We start from the raw sequence: 19,616 nt of genomic DNA on the forward strand, positions 1-19,616 counted from the left end.
AAGGTTTTGAACTTCTCTAAGGGGATTTGATCAATTTCATCTTTGATTTCAGCCCAGATGTTGTTGGTAAGACTGTTGTAGATGGCTGACACTCTTTCCGGACTGATGACTTTGCCGGATTTTTTTACAGCCCGCTTAACCAGTTCTTCCATACAGTTTTCCACTAAAGACCTGTAATTTTCTTTGTTTTGATACAATTCCTCCTTTACTGCCAAAGGGGGGTTTTTGCATCGATTTTGCCTGCTTGCTTCATGTTGAGCAGAGGATTTCTTTGGGGTTACATCATTTTGAGTTCCGGGCCAGTTAGTTGTTATTTTGGTGTGTTGTCTTTTGAAATAGCATGTAGACCTGCCGAAGAAGGGAATACGAACACTGCTATAACTATAAGAATTGCTAGAAGAGATATTAATGTAATTATCGGAATTTCCTCCTGATGTGATGTTCACAACTTGAACCCTCTCATTGCCTGGATTAATCCTAGCTCTCTTGTTGTTCATTGTGTTTGATAATCTATTCGTTTCCTTAGAATTTATTCTGTCTTTGTTAAAGCTTTTACAAATCTGTTACACAGGGCCTATTTAAGATCTCTGGTGCGACGTCATCTCTTTGAAGTCTCGAAGCCTTTGATCTTAGCCCCGCCCACTTTGCGCAAAAAACTACAGCGCACTCCTTTGGCTAAATGCGTTCGGACCATTGACTGTAGAAAACATGGACGACGCCACAGCTCCCCAAAAATGAAGCCAAAAGTATGCAGTATAGGGGCCATAAACCCCGCCTCCTCCATGTTAGCGGATGGGACTGGGGTCAGGCTAAAATAAATTTATTCTCCTCAGATAATTTTTTTCCAAAGTTTCTTTCTTTTGTTATCAATAGTTCTCATCACACTGATTGATGTCCAAGGGGTCTCCTTTCCCATAAGTTTGATTCTAATTCCTACCGCGGTGATGTTAAATTGAGGTGAAACGTCATCATAGCAGCTTTGACTGGCAGCTGCAGAGAAACTTGCGTATCTCTGTTCGGGAATAGCAGATAGAGCGTAGGCTCTGAGACGAGGGCCAGCGTTTACGTTACGAAAACACGACCGAGTGTTTTAACTTGACAGCCTGAGGTGTTCTTCAATAAACTGGACTACCCGACAGAAGGACCCGAGGCCCCGCTGCACTTTTTCGGTAAGTTAAACGTGTTTGTAAGCTACTCCGTAACTACCGTCCTTAGCTAGCTCCTGAGACCTAGCTAGCTAAAATGAGCACTCGGCTGTCAGGGTTCGTTTAGCTAATCTGTGCAGGTGAATGAATTTACTAAAGAAATCAAGAGAAACTCCCCGGACTACTCAGTCACTAATTACTGTTACTGTACTTTTATTACAAGTATTATACTGTAAAAGCAACAGGGTGTAGCTTCAGCTCCTGTGCAGAGCTGAATATTAAATATGTGCAAACAACAGCATGTTTTCAGTCTGCCACATCTGTAAAGACAGTAACATTTTTTTTTAAAAGCTTGTACTTCAGTAACTCCTCATTAATCAGGAACTATGGATTAAAGTACTGTAGTGTACTGTAATACTGAAAAAAAATGTAAGAGAAGAACTTCAGATCCTGAGTGTGTGAGGACAGAAGAATCGGCTTCATTTCAATTTTGAGGGATAAAATGTATACTTGAGTTTGATGGTTCTGTTGTCTTTGTGATTACAGGAGCTGCCCTCAGATTCAGACCTCAGCACCACCCAGTGACAGCAGACAGATCATCCAACATGTTTACATGTTAACTGCAAAATTAGCTGATGAAAACAGTGCAAAGGTTAAAGTACCACACGTGCTGTAGTGAAAGCTGCAGCTTTATTGATAAAGTTAAAGACAAAAAAACAAAAGGATTAATCACTCATGTAACTGTGTCACTATATATCAGCATTAACAGGACCTCAGTTTGGTGTTTCATAAAGATGCTGATCTCAGACCTGCACAGCTTCCGTTTTAAACACTTGATGTACTCAGCTGCATGAAGAGCACATGAGATTTTCTCTAACACAATTAAATAAAACCTGATGAAGGTCAAAGGTCGTCACTTGTATGTTGAACTACAAACTTGTCATCTGGAATTTTTTCACAGTTTTTTTACACATAGTGTGTTATTTACCATAAAGTGATGCAGAGTTATTCATACCAGAGTAACCAGAGAGGATCACATCTTTTTTAATATATAACTTTCTACAGGACTGAATATAATATCTTTATGTAAAAGTCCGGAGCCTCTGGGGAGTATCTGAGTATTTATAACATTACACAAACCAAAGGTCTCCATCACAGTGTTCATGAAATGCTGGGTGTATCCATCTCCTGGGGCAGGCCAAGGAGGAGTGCTGAAGATTTCCCTGTGAGGGAGCTGCTGGTGAAGATCATGAGTCCTGCTTGATCAATGCAATGAGCTTCAGTCTTCCTGGTGTTTCTTAAATGATGCCTCTTACAGTGGGTCAACAGAACTTCTGGCACAGGACAGCTGTGATGAAAGAAAGGGAAGAAGTTTCTCCAAACCTCTGGACCCAGGAAACCCAGCTTGGTCCTGATGGTCTCCCTCACTAGTTTCTCTCCAGGGTGAATGTAGCTGTTGATATAATATGGACTCTATTATTAAATGAAAAGAACAAATTAGACCACACTACTGAAACGTTCTGCTGCTGTTTTTAAAGTCTCCATGTTACCAGGCTGTAGAGGGCTCTGAAGATTTAAACAGTTTTAGATCCATTACACTCACAGTCTTATGTTAAAATCTCAAAGGACAGCATTATATTTTTGATATTAACAGTAACTCTGGGCCTCTGTAGAGTGTGCAGCTGATCTCATCGCTGTCTAAAAATGGATAAAAAAAAACATAAGTGTTGAAGACTATTAAGAGTAGCAGGTGTGTAGCATCGCTAACTAGCTAGCTTGCCTGCTTGCTTCATGTTGAGCAGAGGATTTCTTTGGGGTTACATCATTTTGAGTTCCGGGCCAGTTAGTTGTTATTTTGGTGTGTTGTCTTTTGAAATAGCATGTAGACCTGCCGAAGAAGGGAATACGAACACTGCTATAACTATAAGAATTGCTAGAAGAGATATTAATGTAATTATCGGAATTTCCTCCTGATGTGATGTTCACAACTTGAACCCTGTCACTGCCTGGATTAATCCTAGCTCTCTTGTTGTTCATTGTATTTGATAATCTATTTGTTTCCTTAGAATTTATTCTGTCTTTGTTAAAGCTTTTAAAAATCTGTTACACAGGGCCTATTTAAGATCTCTGGTGCGACGTCATTTCTTGATCTTAGCCCCGCCCACTTTGACCAAAAAACTACAGCGCACTCCTTTGGCTAAATGCGTTCGGACCATTGACTGTAGAAAACATGGACGACGCCACAGCTCCCCAAAAATGAAGCCAAAACGTCTCTATCGCCCACTGGTGTCTGGCTGCAGTATAGGCCATAAACCCCGCCTCCTCCAGGCCTCGAGGGCTGGTGTCCTGCAGTTTTTAGATGTGTCCTTGATCCAACACAGCTGATTCAAATGGCTAAATTACCTCCTCAACATGTCTTGAAGTTCTCCAGAGGCCTGGTAATAAACTAATCATTTGATTCAGGTGTGTAGACCCAAGGTGAGATCCAAAACCTGCAGGACACCGGCCCTCAAGACCTGGAGTTGGAGACCCCTGGCCTAAGGTCATCTCCAGCTTGGAGTTTTGGAGAAAGGGTCATAGTGTAGTGGGTGTTTCTTGATATTCTTAAATATATACAAAACAAGAAACTTACAGACAATGACAATAAACAGAAATAAGAGTGTAAAATTTAAAAACTTTTATTGATGTTAACTTTTTTAAAAAGTTTTTAAAAAAGAAAACCCCAACAGACAAACCCCTCTGAGCAAGCACAAGGCAACAGTGGAGAGGAAAAACTCCCTTTTAAGAGGGAGAAACCTCCGGCAGAACCAGGCTCAGTGAGGGGTCGGCCATCTGCCGCGACCGTTCCAAGGGTTATCTTAGGTATATAATTTTAAACTAACCAATTTAAAGTCTCCAGCTCGTTTTCCAGAAACGTTTTCAGTTGATATCACGATTTTTTTCTACATTACATCAGCCTCATTTTGTCTCCTGGTGCAACTAAACAGTTTGCCTATAGATGAGAAAAACCGACGTATGGGACTCGGTTCCTTCGATTGTTTGGCTGCCTCCTTTATGAAAATTTCAGCAATCAGATTGTAGCCTGCTGGCTGATTTAATTCCAAGCCTAGCATAACTAAGTCTGAATCTTTAAACTCTTTACACAGGGCTTTGAAAATCACCTTGTGGAAGGTTTTGAACTTCTCTAAGGGGATTTGATCAATTTCATCTTTGATTTCAGCCCAGATGTTGTTGGTAAGACTGTTGTAGATGGCTGACACTCTTTCCGGACTGATGACTTTGCCGGATTTTTTTACAGCCCGCTTAACCAGTTCTTCCATACAGTTTTCCACTAAAGACCTGTAATTTTCTTTGTTTTGATACAATTCCTCCTTTACTGCCAAAGGGGGGTTTTTGCATCGATTTTGCCTGCTTGCTTCATGTTGAGCAGAGGATTTCTTTGGGGTTACATCATTTTGAGTTCCGGGCCAGTTAGTTGTTATTTTGGTGTGTTGTCTTTTGAAATAGCATGTAGACCTGCCGAAGAAGGGAATACGAACACTGCTATAACTATAAGAATTGCTAGAAGAGATATTAATGTAATTATCGGAATTTCCTCCTGATGTGATGTTCACAACTTGAACCCTCTCATTGCCTGGATTAATCCTAGCTCTCTTGTTGTTCATTGTGTTTGATAATCTATTCGTTTCCTTAGAATTTATTCTGTCTTTGTTAAAGCTTTTACAAATCTGTTACACAGGGCCTATTTAAGATCTCTGGTGCGACGTCATCTCTTTGAAGTCTCGAAGCCTTTGATCTTAGCCCCGCCCACTTTGCGCAAAAAACTACAGCGCACTCCTTTGGCTAAATGCGTTCGGACCATTGACTGTAGAAAACATGGACGACGCCACAGCTCCCCAAAAATGAAGCCAAAAGTATGCAGTATAGGGGCCATAAACCCCGCCTCCTCCATGTTAGCGGATGGGACTGGGGTCAGGCTAAAATAAATTTATTCTCCTCAGATAATTTTTTTCCAAAGTTTCTTTCTTTTGTTATCAATAGTTCTCATCACACTGATTGATGTCCAAGGGGTCTCCTTTCCCATAAGTTTGATTCTAATTCCTACCGCGGTGATGTTAAATTGAGGTGAAACGTCATCATAGCAGCTTTGACTGGCAGCTGCAGAGAAACTTGCGTATCTCTGTTCGGGAATAGCAGATAGAGCGTAGGCTCTGAGACGAGGGCCAGCGTTTACGTTACGAAAACACGACCGAGTGTTTTAACTTGACAGCCTGAGGTGTTCTTCAATAAACTGGACTACCCGACAGAAGGACCCGAGGCCCCGCTGCACTTTTTCGGTAAGTTAAACGTGTTTGTAAGCTACTCCGTAACTACCGTCCTTAGCTAGCTCCTGAGACCTAGCTAGCTAAAATGAGCACTCGGCTGTCAGGGTTCGTTTAGCTAATCTGTGCAGGTGAATGAATTTACTAAAGAAATCAAGAGAAACTCCCCGGACTACTCAGTCACTAATTACTGTTACTGTACTTTTATTACAAGTATTATACTGTAAAAGCAACAGGGTGTAGCTTCAGCTCCTGTGCAGAGCTGAATATTAAATATGTGCAAACAACAGCATGTTTTCAGTCTGCCACATCTGTAAAGACAGTAACATTTTTTTTTAAAAGCTTGTACTTCAGTAACTCCTCATTAATCAGGAACTATGGATTAAAGTACTGTAGTGTACTGTAATACTGAAAAAAAATGTAAGAGAAGAACTTCAGATCCTGAGTGTGTGAGGACAGAAGAATCGGCTTCATTTCAATTTTGAGGGATAAAATGTATACTTGAGTTTGATGGTTCTGTTGTCTTTGTGATTACAGGAGCTGCCCTCAGATTCAGACCTCAGCACCACCCAGTGACAGCAGACAGATCATCCAACATGTTTACATGTTAACTGCAAAATTAGCTGATGAAAACAGTGCAAAGGTTAAAGTACCACACGTGCTGTAGTGAAAGCTGCAGCTTTATTGATAAAGTTAAAGACAAAAAAACAAAAGGATTAATCACTCATGTAACTGTGTCACTATATATCAGCATTAACAGGACCTCAGTTTGGTGTTTCATAAAGATGCTGATCTCAGACCTGCACAGCTTCCGTTTTAAACACTTGATGTACTCAGCTGCATGAAGAGCACATGAGATTTTCTCTAACACAATTAAATAAAACCTGATGAAGGTCAAAGGTCGTCACTTGTATGTTGAACTACAAACTTGTCATCTGGAATTTTTTCACAGTTTTTTTACACATAGTGTGTTATTTACCATAAAGTGATGCAGAGTTATTCATACCAGAGTAACCAGAGAGGATCACATCTTTTTTAATATATAACTTTCTACAGGACTGAATATAATATCTTTATGTAAAAGTCCGGAGCCTCTGGGGAGTATCTGAGTATTTATAACATTACACAAACCAAAGGTCTCCATCACAGTGTTCATGAAATGCTGGGTGTATCCATCTCCTGGGGCAGGCCAAGGAGGAGTGCTGAAGATTTCCCTGTGAGGGAGCTGCTGGTGAAGATCATGAGTCCTGCTTGATCAATGCAATGAGCTTCAGTCTTCCTGGTGTTTCTTAAATGATGCCTCTTACAGTGGGTCAACAGAACTTCTGGCACAGGACAGCTGTGATGAAAGAAAGGGAAGAAGTTTCTCCAAACCTCTGGACCCAGGAAACCCAGCTTGGTCCTGATGGTCTCCCTCACTAGTTTCTCTCCAGGGTGAATGTAGCTGTTGATATAATATGGACTCTATTATTAAATGAAAAGAACAAATTAGACCACACTACTGAAACGTTCTGCTGCTGTTTTTAAAGTCTCCATGTTACCAGGCTGTAGAGGGCTCTGAAGATTTAAACAGTTTTAGATCCATTACACTCACAGTCTTATGTTAAAATCTCAAAGGACAGCATTATATTTTTGATATTAACAGTAACTCTGGGCCTCTGTAGAGTGTGCAGCTGATCTCATCGCTGTCTAAAAATGGATAAAAAAAAACATAAGTGTTGAAGACTATTAAGAGTAGCAGGTGTGTAGCATCGCTAACTAGCTAGCTTGCCTGCTTGCTTCATGTTGAGCAGAGGATTTCTTTGGGGTTACATCATTTTGAGTTCCGGGCCAGTTAGTTGTTATTTTGGTGTGTTGTCTTTTGAAATAGCATGTAGACCTGCCGAAGAAGGGAATACGAACACTGCTATAACTATAAGAATTGCTAGAAGAGATATTAATGTAATTATCGGAATTTCCTCCTGATGTGATGTTCACAACTTGAACCCTGTCACTGCCTGGATTAATCCTAGCTCTCTTGTTGTTCATTGTATTTGATAATCTATTTGTTTCCTTAGAATTTATTCTGTCTTTGTTAAAGCTTTTAAAAATCTGTTACACAGGGCCTATTTAAGATCTCTGGTGCGACGTCATTTCTTGATCTTAGCCCCGCCCACTTTGACCAAAAAACTACAGCGCACTCCTTTGGCTAAATGCGTTCGGACCATTGACTGTAGAAAACATGGACGACGCCACAGCTCCCCAAAAATGAAGCCAAAACGTCTCTATCGCCCACTGGTGTCTGGCTGCAGTATAGGCCATAAACCCCGCCTCCTCCAGGCCTCGAGGGCTGGTGTCCTGCAGTTTTTAGATGTGTCCTTGATCCAACACAGCTGATTCAAATGGCTAAATTACCTCCTCAACATGTCTTGAAGTTCTCCAGAGGCCTGGTAATAAACTAATCATTTGATTCAGGTGTGTAGACCCAAGGTGAGATCCAAAACCTGCAGGACACCGGCCCTCAAGACCTGGAGTTGGAGACCCCTGGCCTAAGGTCATCTCCAGCTTGGAGTTTTGGAGAAAGGGTCATAGTGTAGTGGGTGTTTCTTGATATTCTTAAATATATACAAAACAAGAAACTTACAGACAATGACAATAAACAGAAATAAGAGTGTAAAATTTAAAAACTTTTATTGATGTTAACTTTTTTAAAAAGTTTTTAAAAAAGAAAACCCCAACAGACAAACCCCTCTGAGCAAGCACAAGGCAACAGTGGAGAGGAAAAACTCCCTTTTAAGAGGGAGAAACCTCCGGCAGAACCAGGCTCAGTGAGGGGTCGGCCATCTGCCGCGACCGTTCCAAGGGTTATCTTAGGTATATAATTTTAAACTAACCAATTTAAAGTCTCCAGCTCGTTTTCCAGAAACGTTTTCAGTTGATATCACGATTTTTTTCTACATTACATCAGCCTCATTTTGTCTCCTGGTGCAACTAAACAGTTTGCCTATAGATGAGAAAAACCGACGTATGGGACTCGGTTCCTTCGATTGTTTGGCTGCCTCCTTTATGAAAATTTCAGCAATCAGATTGTAGCCTGCTGGCTGATTTAATTCCAAGCCTAGCATAACTAAGTCTGAATCTTTAAACTCTTTACACAGGGCTTTGAAAATCACCTTGTGGAAGGTTTTGAACTTCTCTAAGGGGATTTGATCAATTTCATCTTTGATTTCAGCCCAGATGTTGTTGGTAAGACTGTTGTAGATGGCTGACACTCTTTCCGGACTGATGACTTTGCCGGATTTTTTTACAGCCCGCTTAACCAGTTCTTCCATACAGTTTTCCACTAAAGACCTGTAATTTTCTTTGTTTTGATACAATTCCTCCTTTACTGCCAAAGGGGGGTTTTTGCATCGATTTTGCCTGCTTGCTTCATGTTGAGCAGAGGATTTCTTTGGGGTTACATCATTTTGAGTTCCGGGCCAGTTAGTTGTTATTTTGGTGTGTTGTCTTTTGAAATAGCATGTAGACCTGCCGAAGAAGGGAATACGAACACTGCTATAACTATAAGAATTGCTAGAAGAGATATTAATGTAATTATCGGAATTTCCTCCTGATGTGATGTTCACAACTTGAACCCTCTCATTGCCTGGATTAATCCTAGCTCTCTTGTTGTTCATTGTGTTTGATAATCTATTCGTTTCCTTAGAATTTATTCTGTCTTTGTTAAAGCTTTTACAAATCTGTTACACAGGGCCTATTTAAGATCTCTGGTGCGACGTCATCTCTTTGAAGTCTCGAAGCCTTTGATCTTAGCCCCGCCCACTTTGCGCAAAAAACTACAGCGCACTCCTTTGGCTAAATGCGTTCGGACCATTGACTGTAGAAAACATGGACGACGCCACAGCTCCCCAAAAATGAAGCCAAAAGTATGCAGTATAGGGGCCATAAACCCCGCCTCCTCCATGTTAGCGGATGGGACTGGGGTCAGGCTAAAATAAATTTATTCTCCTCAGATAATTTTTTTCCAAAGTTTCTTTCTTTTGTTATCAATAGTTCTCATCACACTGATTGATGTCCAAGGGGTCTCCTTTCCCATAAGTTTGATTCTAATTCCTACCGCGGTGATGTTAAATTGAGGTGAAACGTCATCATAGCAGCTTTGACTGGCAGCTGCAGAGAAACTTGCGTATCTCTGTTCGGGAATAGCAGATAGAGCGTAGGCTCTGAGACGAGGGCCAGCGTTTACGTTACGAAAACACGACCGAGTGTTTTAACTTGACAGCCTGAGGTGTTCTTCAATAAACTGGACTACCCGACAGAAGGACCCGAGGCCCCGCTGCACTTTTTCGGTAAGTTAAACGTGTTTGTAAGCTACTCCGTAACTACCGTCCTTAGCTAGCTCCTGAGACCTAGCTAGCTAAAATGAGCACTCGGCTGTCAGGGTTCGTTTAGCTAATCTGTGCAGGTGAATGAATTTACTAAAGAAATCAAGAGAAACTCCCCGGACTACTCAGTCACTAATTACTGTTACTGTACTTTTATTACAAGTATTATACTGTAAAAGCAACAGGGTGTAGCTTCAGCTCCTGTGCAGAGCTGAATATTAAATATGTGCAAACAACAGCATGTTTTCAGTCTGCCACATCTGTAAAGACAGTAACATTTTTTTTAAAAGCTTGTACTTCAGTAACTCCTCATTAATCAGGAACTATGGATTAAAGTACTGTAGTGTACTGTAATACTGAAAAAAAATGTAAGAGAAGAACTTCAGATCCTGAGTGTGTGAGGACAGAAGAATCGGCTTCATTTCAATTTTGAGGGATAAAATGTATACTTGAGTTTGATGGTTCTGTTGTCTTTGTGATTACAGGAGCTGCCCTCAGATTCAGACCTCAGCACCACCCAGTGACAGCAGACAGATCATCCAACATGTTTACATGTTAACTGCAAAATTAGCTGATGAAAACAGTGCAAAGGTTAAAGTACCACACGTGCTGTAGTGAAAGCTGCAGCTTTATTGATAAAGTTAAAGACAAAAAAACAAAAGGATTAATCACTCATGTAACTGTGTCACTATATATCAGCATTAACAGGACCTCAGTTTGGTGTTTCATAAAGATGCTGATCTCAGACCTGCACAGCTTCCGTTTTAAACACTTGATGTACTCAGCTGCATGAAGAGCACATGAGATTTTCTCTAACACAATTAAATAAAACCTGATGAAGGTCAAAGGTCGTCACTTGTATGTTGAACTACAAACTTGTCATCTGGAATTTTTTCACAGTTTTTTTACACATAGTGTGTTATTTACCATAAAGTGATGCAGAGTTATTCATACCAGAGTAACCAGAGAGGATCACATCTTTTTTAATATATAACTTTCTACAGGACTGAATATAATATCTTTATGTAAAAGTCCGGAGCCTCTGGGGAGTATCTGAGTATTTATAACATTACACAAACCAAAGGTCTCCATCACAGTGTTCATGAAATGCTGGGTGTATCCATCTCCTGGGGCAGGCCAAGGAGGAGTGCTGAAGATTTCCCTGTGAGGGAGCTGCTGGTGAAGATCATGAGTCCTGCTTGATCAATGCAATGAGCTTCAGTCTTCCTGGTGTTTCTTAAATGATGCCTCTTACAGTGGGTCAACAGAACTTCTGGCACAGGACAGCTGTGATGAAAGAAAGGGAAGAAGTTTCTCCAAACCTCTGGACCCAGGAAACCCAGCTTGGTCCTGATGGTCTCCCTCACTAGTTTCTCTCCAGGGTGAATGTAGCTGTTGATATAATATGGACTCTATTATTAAATGAAAAGAACAAATTAGACCACACTACTGAAACGTTCTGCTGCTGTTTTTAAAGTCTCCATGTTACCAGGCTGTAGAGGGCTCTGAAGATTTAAACAGTTTTAGATCCATTACACTCACAGTCTTATGTTAAAATCTCAAAGGACAGCATTATATTTTTGATATTAACAGTAACTCTGGGCTTCTGTAGAGTGTGCAGCTGATCTCATCGCTGTCTAAAAATGGATAAAAAAAAACATAAGTGTTGAAGACTATTAAGAGTAGCAGGTGTGTAGCATCGCTAACTAGCTGGCAACAAGCCTCCCACACAGTGCTTCTGCTAGCGGCTAATCTAACTAACGAATTAACAACAGAGTGATTTTACAACTATAAGATGATAAGCTGTGTGTCTTTTTTATAACAGTGACATCGTTGTATTTACCTTAATTAAACGAGTCGTCAGTCGCGGTAAACCAGCAAAAAAACTCGAGCAGCCGGGCTACATAAAAAGTGTAGAGGGACGTGTTTGCGGTCACGTCCAGCGGGTGTGTGGGCGAGAGCGTTACATAGTCGCTCCACCTCAAGTCACTACTGCGCAGACTCTGGCTCCAAATTTGCAAGATGGCATCCTCCACAAGCGGGGTATTTTGGCTTCATTTTTGCACAATGGTAGGAGGCGGGGTCGTGTCGTCCATGTTTTCTACAGTCAATGGGACTACCACAGAACCGTGTTTTCTGTGACACAGGTCTAGAGACAGGCTGGCAATTGTATGGCAACCACTGGTCGCTATGGAAAACTTACATGCTGGATTTGCTGGATGCAGGAGACTATCACAGCTGATGTGAAGCTGATCATCATGCGGGTCTAGAGACTGCTCAATGACGCCCACCACTAGCGAAAAATGTTTATTCCCCATGAGTTGGAGAGTGGATGCAGGAGGTTACTTGCTGTTGCTCAGTGAAACTGTACATGGTGTGCACTGAAAACCTTTAACTGCTTTGGTCACTCAGAAATTGCTTTGGTTGCTTGTCTGCAAACACTCACCAACTACTCACTAAGCAGCTGTGAGATTGACTGTTAACTAAGCCTGTGTGACTGAAGCCTCTGAATCAGAGTCAGATTACTTTATTAATCCCAGAGGAATTTATGCGATTACAGGCTGCACAAGCTGACAATATATCTACAAAATGACAAATGTCACAATATTTTGGGCACTGGGACTGTATATAGATTGTCAAGGTCTGCGCAGGCAGACCGCGTGGAGTGGAAAGTGATGGACCCAAATACAGATGAACGAAACTTGGAAGCGGAACTTGAATATAACAAAGTGGAGGCCTTAAAAACTAAACATGAACCAAACACAAAAAAACATAAATGAGAAATATAGACACACAAAACCTAAACTGGGAAAACTAAATACACGAAAACCAGGAACACTAGGAAATACATGAACACCTGAGACATGGGAGGTTAGCAGTGGATGACAAGCAGACAATCTGGCAACAAAAAGAGGAAGACAAAGGGCTTAAATACACAGAGGGATAATGAGGGAATGAGACACAGGAAGATAGCATAACTGGGAGTAGTCACACACAACGAGACCAGGAGGAAGCAAAACTGAAAACAATGACATAGGACGTGAGACTGTCAAAGTAAAACAGGAAACATGAGACAGGCACAGAGACACGGACTTGACGCTCAAACAATGAGAAGCACAGACATAAAAACATAACTTGACTAGATGTGACACAAGGAAACTAGGGGAGGCAAGGAGACAGAACCTAAAGATCAGGAACTATAAATAACATAAGCAGAAAACAATAAAGAGAATCAAAACCATGAAAAACAACAGAGAACATAACTTAATCAGGCCCAGTACCGTGACATAAATCATGTTCTGTCAAACCTAAAGTCAAATGTAATCGATATATTTGATACAACCCATATTTGTTTATTTTTTATCTTCATTTTAATGTCACTAGTTTGGGCTCATTTTATAGTTTGCAGTGGAGCATATGAAAATAGATAGATGGCAAAAAACTTGGCAAAACTGTGGTTTTTGGAGTTTAACCATCACTGTGTCTTGACAATCCCTTTGTCTTCTTTACTGACAAGAGTTTAATGGATGATTTCAGCATAACTCACTCTAACTCTGGTGATACAAAAGAATAATAATCAGTTCTTGTTTCTATTCTTGTTGTTTACAGGTACAATGAAACAGATGAGAATTATCAATTAGATTTTCATTTTGGAGCCAAGATGCCATCGCACTCACTTGTTTATAATCTTCCCACACTGAGCTGAATGCTAAATTACAGATTCAGCTCATACAGGTGCATTGCTTTTCATAGCTAAAGGTCACAGCTGCTTCACACCAGCCTGTATTTTTCTTGTCACATTATCACCTCAATGCTTCTCATGGCAGCATTACCAGTGTTGCTTTGCTTCAGAGGCTGTGAATGTGAAAATCTCTGCGTTGTGTGATTACTGAGCTTTGTCACCTCACAGATCGGTGCATGTTGAGCAAAGTAGAAAAGTATAATTGCACATGCACCTTTTCTATATGCTATGCTCTTTATCATGCTGTAATTGCTGCCTTGGCATAAAGATAGGTTGCCAAGGTGGAATAATAGTTCTCTGTAACTTGCAGGACCAACTGGTAAGCATTTATCTACATTGTTAAATATACAGCCAGACAAATGTCATTGCTGAGTTCTTTTGGATGCAGCACAAACTTTAGCAAAGACCAAGAATAAAATTAAAAAAAACAACCTTCCTTCACACTCAACATTTTTAAGAAGGTTTTGAGAAAGTGTAAGTTCGAGCTGTTAGGCATTCTTACATTTTCTTCTGACTTGCTAATCCAACATATTTAATTGAAATATAATGCAATGCCAGCCATGACAATCCTCATTTTAAAGTACACCATGACCCACGGGACAGAAGTGATACAAAAAAGTACTGCCTGCAAACAAAACTAGAGTCTACAGCCATGTTAGCACCAGTAATTACAATTAAGTGCCAACAGTACACAATAAAAGAAAAAAAAGTTGACACAGAGATCAGGTGAAACTGGCCAATAGGGACCAATTTCTTTTTTACTTTCCATAAACATTCAAAAATTATTCATTCTACAAGTCTTTGGCGTCTCATGTGGACTTCAAATATGGAAATTACTGCAAAATGCAAACTGAAGATAGTAAATTCAGCCAATGAGAATCTTCCAATCTAATTCAGGAAGGGTAAGAAGGCCAAAATTCCTCCACAGTCGTGTCAAAGGCTCATCGCCACAGATTTTTTTCACAACTTCTTTGGATAGTTTGGATAGATTTTCCCCCTTATTAAATGAAATCATTATTTAGGTTATTTTTGTATAACTTGTATAATAATAAAATCAGTTTCATCATCCGAAACATTTAAATGTAACAAATATTAAAATTTCTTAAAAACTAAGAAATTGGAAAAGGGACAAAGCACTCTCTTTATGGCTCTGCCTCTTATATGATGATGATGTAGAATGCTTATCCTTTGTTTAATTATACAGAAGATGTGACTTTGGTGGTCAAACAATGCTTCAAATATGTTATTGTTTAATACATTAATAAAGCACTTTTGAAAAAAAAATATGTTGGATCAATTTGTTTGATATCTTCCAGTGAACAATTGGAATTGTTACAGACAGTAATTGGATAAAGCCCACCTGAAAAGTGTTCATTAGCAGTCGCTACCATGGTAAACCAGTTTTTTTCAAATAACTGACATTTAAGTATTTCATGTAAATCAAATGTTTACAAATTGAAATGTTAGCCTAATGGTGACACTGTATGCGTGGTTGTCAAACTGTGAATGGGCCACAGCGTCCTGGTTAAATATGTCTTTTGTTGGGCAAACGCACAGCTTGTTGCTCCTATCCTGCTAACAGAAATTCAACTTGGTTCATTTTTGTTAAAAGAAAATATCCAAAGTAGAAAAAAAAAGTTTGAGAGCCACTGTTCTAGATGAATAATGAGGGATCATTAGTTTGTTATTTCAGTCAGGGAACATTAATACCAGCACCGAGTTTCATTAAAGTAAAACTATATTTCATGGAGATACTTTACACAGACATCAACATCATGCTAACACTTCACAATAAGTCATTAAGATCAAATAAACTAAATGCCTGAGTGCATTTAAGTCACTCATATTCAACTAATTATTGTTACATAAAATGAATTTTTAGGCACAGTGTTAGCAACACTCTAGGCTGAAATAAAGCTTCTGGCACCAAGAGATAATCTATAACAAGGCTGGATATTGATAGCGACAAAATCCCCTGCATCTCAGTCTCACCAGCAGCATCTAATAAGTTCATTTATGAGATTTTTACTGCAGGAAGGTGTTACCGGTGGTTTGGACCTCCTTGTTAATCTCTCTTGTCAAAGGAAAAACATTAAGAGGATTTAGGGATTATATCCACTACATGTGGTGAAGCTAGTCCTTTACATTGGGACAAATGTATCACATTTCATCATAATTGCATGAAAATTCAATGCACCACATACGAGACTGTATCTGAAGAAAACGCCATTAAGTCACTCCCTCAGGATTTCCTCATGGGGAGTGGAGTGGAAAAAACATGAGACAGCTGGCTGATAGGAATGTGCTCTTATATGTCCTTTGGTTCATGTGTGGTACAAAAGTATAGCCATTAAGAGTTCATAAGTACTATCTCCCCACAACACCTTATATTCACACATGTGCTGTGATGCTTATGTTTCAAAAAAAAAAAAGTCTCCTTCAACAGAATATGTGTTTGTAATAACATTTCCCTGTGCATAATTTCCCATTTTGTCCACTGTAATGTTAAACTGATGACAATTTCATACTCTCTGCAATTACGTGCTAAAAAAGGAAGAACATGCATTATTCAGTTTTTCTACACTGATTCTAATGTGTCGTTGTCGTCTGGTAGATGCTTCTCGGAAGTAACACGAAGGCCATGAATTCAAAACTAATACTGTGAAGGTAAGGACCAGATTAATGAGATCATTACATGCATTATGTGAGAAAATTGGACCCAAGTGTGGGAACTGTGCTTGTTCAGTGGCACGCAAGAGCCTGAAATAGCTCTTATTTTCAGAAGATAAACAAATTAGGAAACATATACAACCATTTAAATAAAATAGTATAAATTGGATGAAAATGTCCACATTCGCTGTCATTGATTTAAGGAGAGATATAACACGTTATTAGGGTTATGAAAACAAGTTAGAGTCACCAGGAAAATCCACCAATGATTACTTTGAGACAGTTAATTTATTATTTGCATATTTAAAACATGTAAACTCTGCAACAGAAGAAAGTATGTCAAATATGCACTAATAAGCATAAATGCCAATCCATTGAAGTAAAGCTAAATTAAATTTTCCTTTTACTCTGAAACAAAATTTCAAATTTGAACATGCACATTTTTCCGTGTAGTGAGTCTGATCCTCTTTTTTTTTTTTTTTTTTTTTTTTATGTGAAATCCTGTGAGAGGATTGTTGGTACGTGGTGTTCAAAGCATGTGAATCATCTGGCACTTTTATAGTTTTGACCCTTTTTTCTGATTTTATGTGACAATAATGTTTTGAATCATAAATGCAGCAAAATATATGAAGAGTTCAGATGCAAAAGCCTCTAAATGCCACCTCAGTAAAAAAAAATGAGACAATGCTATCAAGTGAAAGCTCTCAGTGTGTAGTATACCATAATCAAATGCTTTTTGTTGGAAGCCTGGCTAAATCCCACGCTGAGCCTCTTAACACTTGTTTCCTCTTAACCTCCCAATGTCAGCAGACTGTACTCTGTCATCAGCACCACCAATCAGAAGACACAAATCCGATCATGTGACAAACAGGTCAAGGTCCCAGTTATCCGTTTGTCTTCATAAGGTTTGCCAACTTTGTATCTTTACACAGGTTCATGCTTTACTTTTCACTACAGTAACTAGAGAGGCATAAAGTGGATCAGCTGATGTCTGCTTTGAGATTGTTGATGGAGAAGCACAGAGAAGGTCAGAAGGAGCCTCTCTGTGTTTTTGTGAATCAGAAATCATATAATTGGTTTCCAGGAGTGAACTGTGGCACTGCATGAAGAAGTTAGGAGAGGCAAAGAAGCATGCGAGGGTGGTGCAGGACATAAGAATATACAGAGACAGTGGTCAGGTGTGTGGTAGGAGTGGAATATGGGTTCAAGGTAGGGGTGGGATACATCAGGGATCTGCAGAGTCCCTTCTTGGTTATGATGGTGATGGACAGGCTGACGGAGTATGCAGGTGACACTGTGATCTGCAGAGAGCAGGTGTTAGAGAGCATCAAGAGGTGAAGGTATGCTTGAGATAGAAGAGGAATGAAAGTTATTGTGAAGCTGAACGCACGGCTGATTGTTGGGAAAAGATGCGACTTCTGGTCATTTTGCAAACGTACTGTTTATAAGGTTGGGAAAACCTGCAGTCAGCTGAGACTGAAGAAGTCGGTTGAAGGATATGTCTCCCACTGAAAACACGACAACCAGATGAAAATAATGAACTTTCTGGGATTTCCTTACCTGGACAAATGAATCAAGACATCACTGCATCAAGCTAGGCAGAGGAATTTAAACACCTTTGGTCATCTACCCAAAACAAAGGCAGGGTTGAGCGGGTGGAGACGAGTGTCAAGAGTGATTTGTAGCAGAAGAATAAGAGTGAAAAGGAAGGTTTACAAGATGCTAAAGAGATCTGCTGGTGGTTTGGAGATGGTGGTGCTAACAAAAAGACACGAGGCCAAGCTGAAGACAATAAGACTTTAGTTGGGAGAAACCAAAATGGAGAAGATTAGAAATGAATACATCAGAGGGACAGTTTGGAGACAAAGTTAGAGACAAGGCTGAGATGGTTTCGACATGTGTAGCAGAGGGATAGCAGACATACTGGACAAAGAATGGTGAACATGGAGCTGCCAGGCATGAGGAAAAGAGGAAGAACTCAAAGAAGATTCATGGATGTAGTGAAGGAGGACATGCAGAGGGTTTATTAACCCCTGTATGAATGAAACTGTCAAACCTGAAATCATAATATATGGAGCCACACGGGATGAGGAGCAGGGAGACGCTGAGAACACCAGATTACACAGACAAACCCACGAGGAGCAGAGGTAGACGCACACTATAAGTACAGACACAAGGTAATCAGGAAACGACACATAGAAGGAACACACAGCTGAACCTAAGGGGCATGACGAGACACAGAACTTCAAAGTAAAACAGGAAATCACAAACTGTTTTACAAACAAACTCAGGAACACAAAAGCCACACCGGGAAAGCACACAGGCAGGAATAACAAAACCCTAAGAACTGTTGAAGAAAATACCAAAATCAGAATAAACTAGAACACAGGATAATAATAGGAGCAGTAAACACAAAACGCTGGGTCTAATGACCCAGGACCATGACAGAAACCCTGTCCAAAGGATGAAGATAGTACCCACTTTCCCGTTATTTATTTCTGGTTATATTTCTAATTTATTTTTAAACATCATAATATTTTTATATGAATTTAATTTGCATCCACGTTGATTTTGACCACAGTGTATGGTCTAGTTATTTTGGAACCTCTTCTCTTTATTCTTCTGTTATTGTTTAGCTATGAAGTGCGCTGTCATTTTGGTGTCATTGTAAGTGGTTGTACTGTGTAATTATTGCTGATCACTTTGTTCAGTGTGTCACAGCTAATTCTGCATGTAAAGTGTCCAGTTACATCTTCAAGTCCATCTCTTTGCTTATTATGGTTGCAAAAAATCACTAAAAGTTTCTGCAAAAAGAAGAAAAAACGCACAAGGATGTTGAAGGTTTGCAGCAAAAGATAATCAAATTTGTGACTTCAATTACATTTTTTGAAAATAAGACATTTAATTTGTTGAATAAATTACCTTTACATTACAATTAAAGTGAACCTACTGTTAGATGGAAGTTTTTTGCACCCAACTCTTCTTATATTAAAGTTTAAGGCAAACGTAACTAATATTTGCCAAGTGCTCTAAAAATTCTCCTTTATTTAGCAGCTTCGGCAAGCAAAAGATTTGTGGATTAAATTTCATTGGAAGCCTTTGGGTAACTTCGGTTTTTGAGTTTTAGAGTTTTGGAGACTTCATCCTGAAACAAGCCAGGCATACCGGAATGATATTTATAAGTTAAGTGTAAGAAGGACAATAACAGCTGCTGCAATATAAATATTTATATAAATATAAATATGTGTCAATCTGATCTGACGCAGTCTGTGAGAAATATTCCAATACACTTGAAATATTTTGGTGAAAATTACACTTTTAAAAGATAGACACTGTTATTCAAAGAAAGTGCACTAAGTGTCTCTACCCCTCG

Source organism: Pelmatolapia mariae, linkage group LG2 (genome assembly GCF_036321145.2).
Source record: "Pelmatolapia mariae isolate MD_Pm_ZW linkage group LG2, Pm_UMD_F_2, whole genome shotgun sequence".
Taxonomy (NCBI): Eukaryota; Metazoa; Chordata; class Actinopteri; order Cichliformes; family Cichlidae; genus Pelmatolapia; species Pelmatolapia mariae.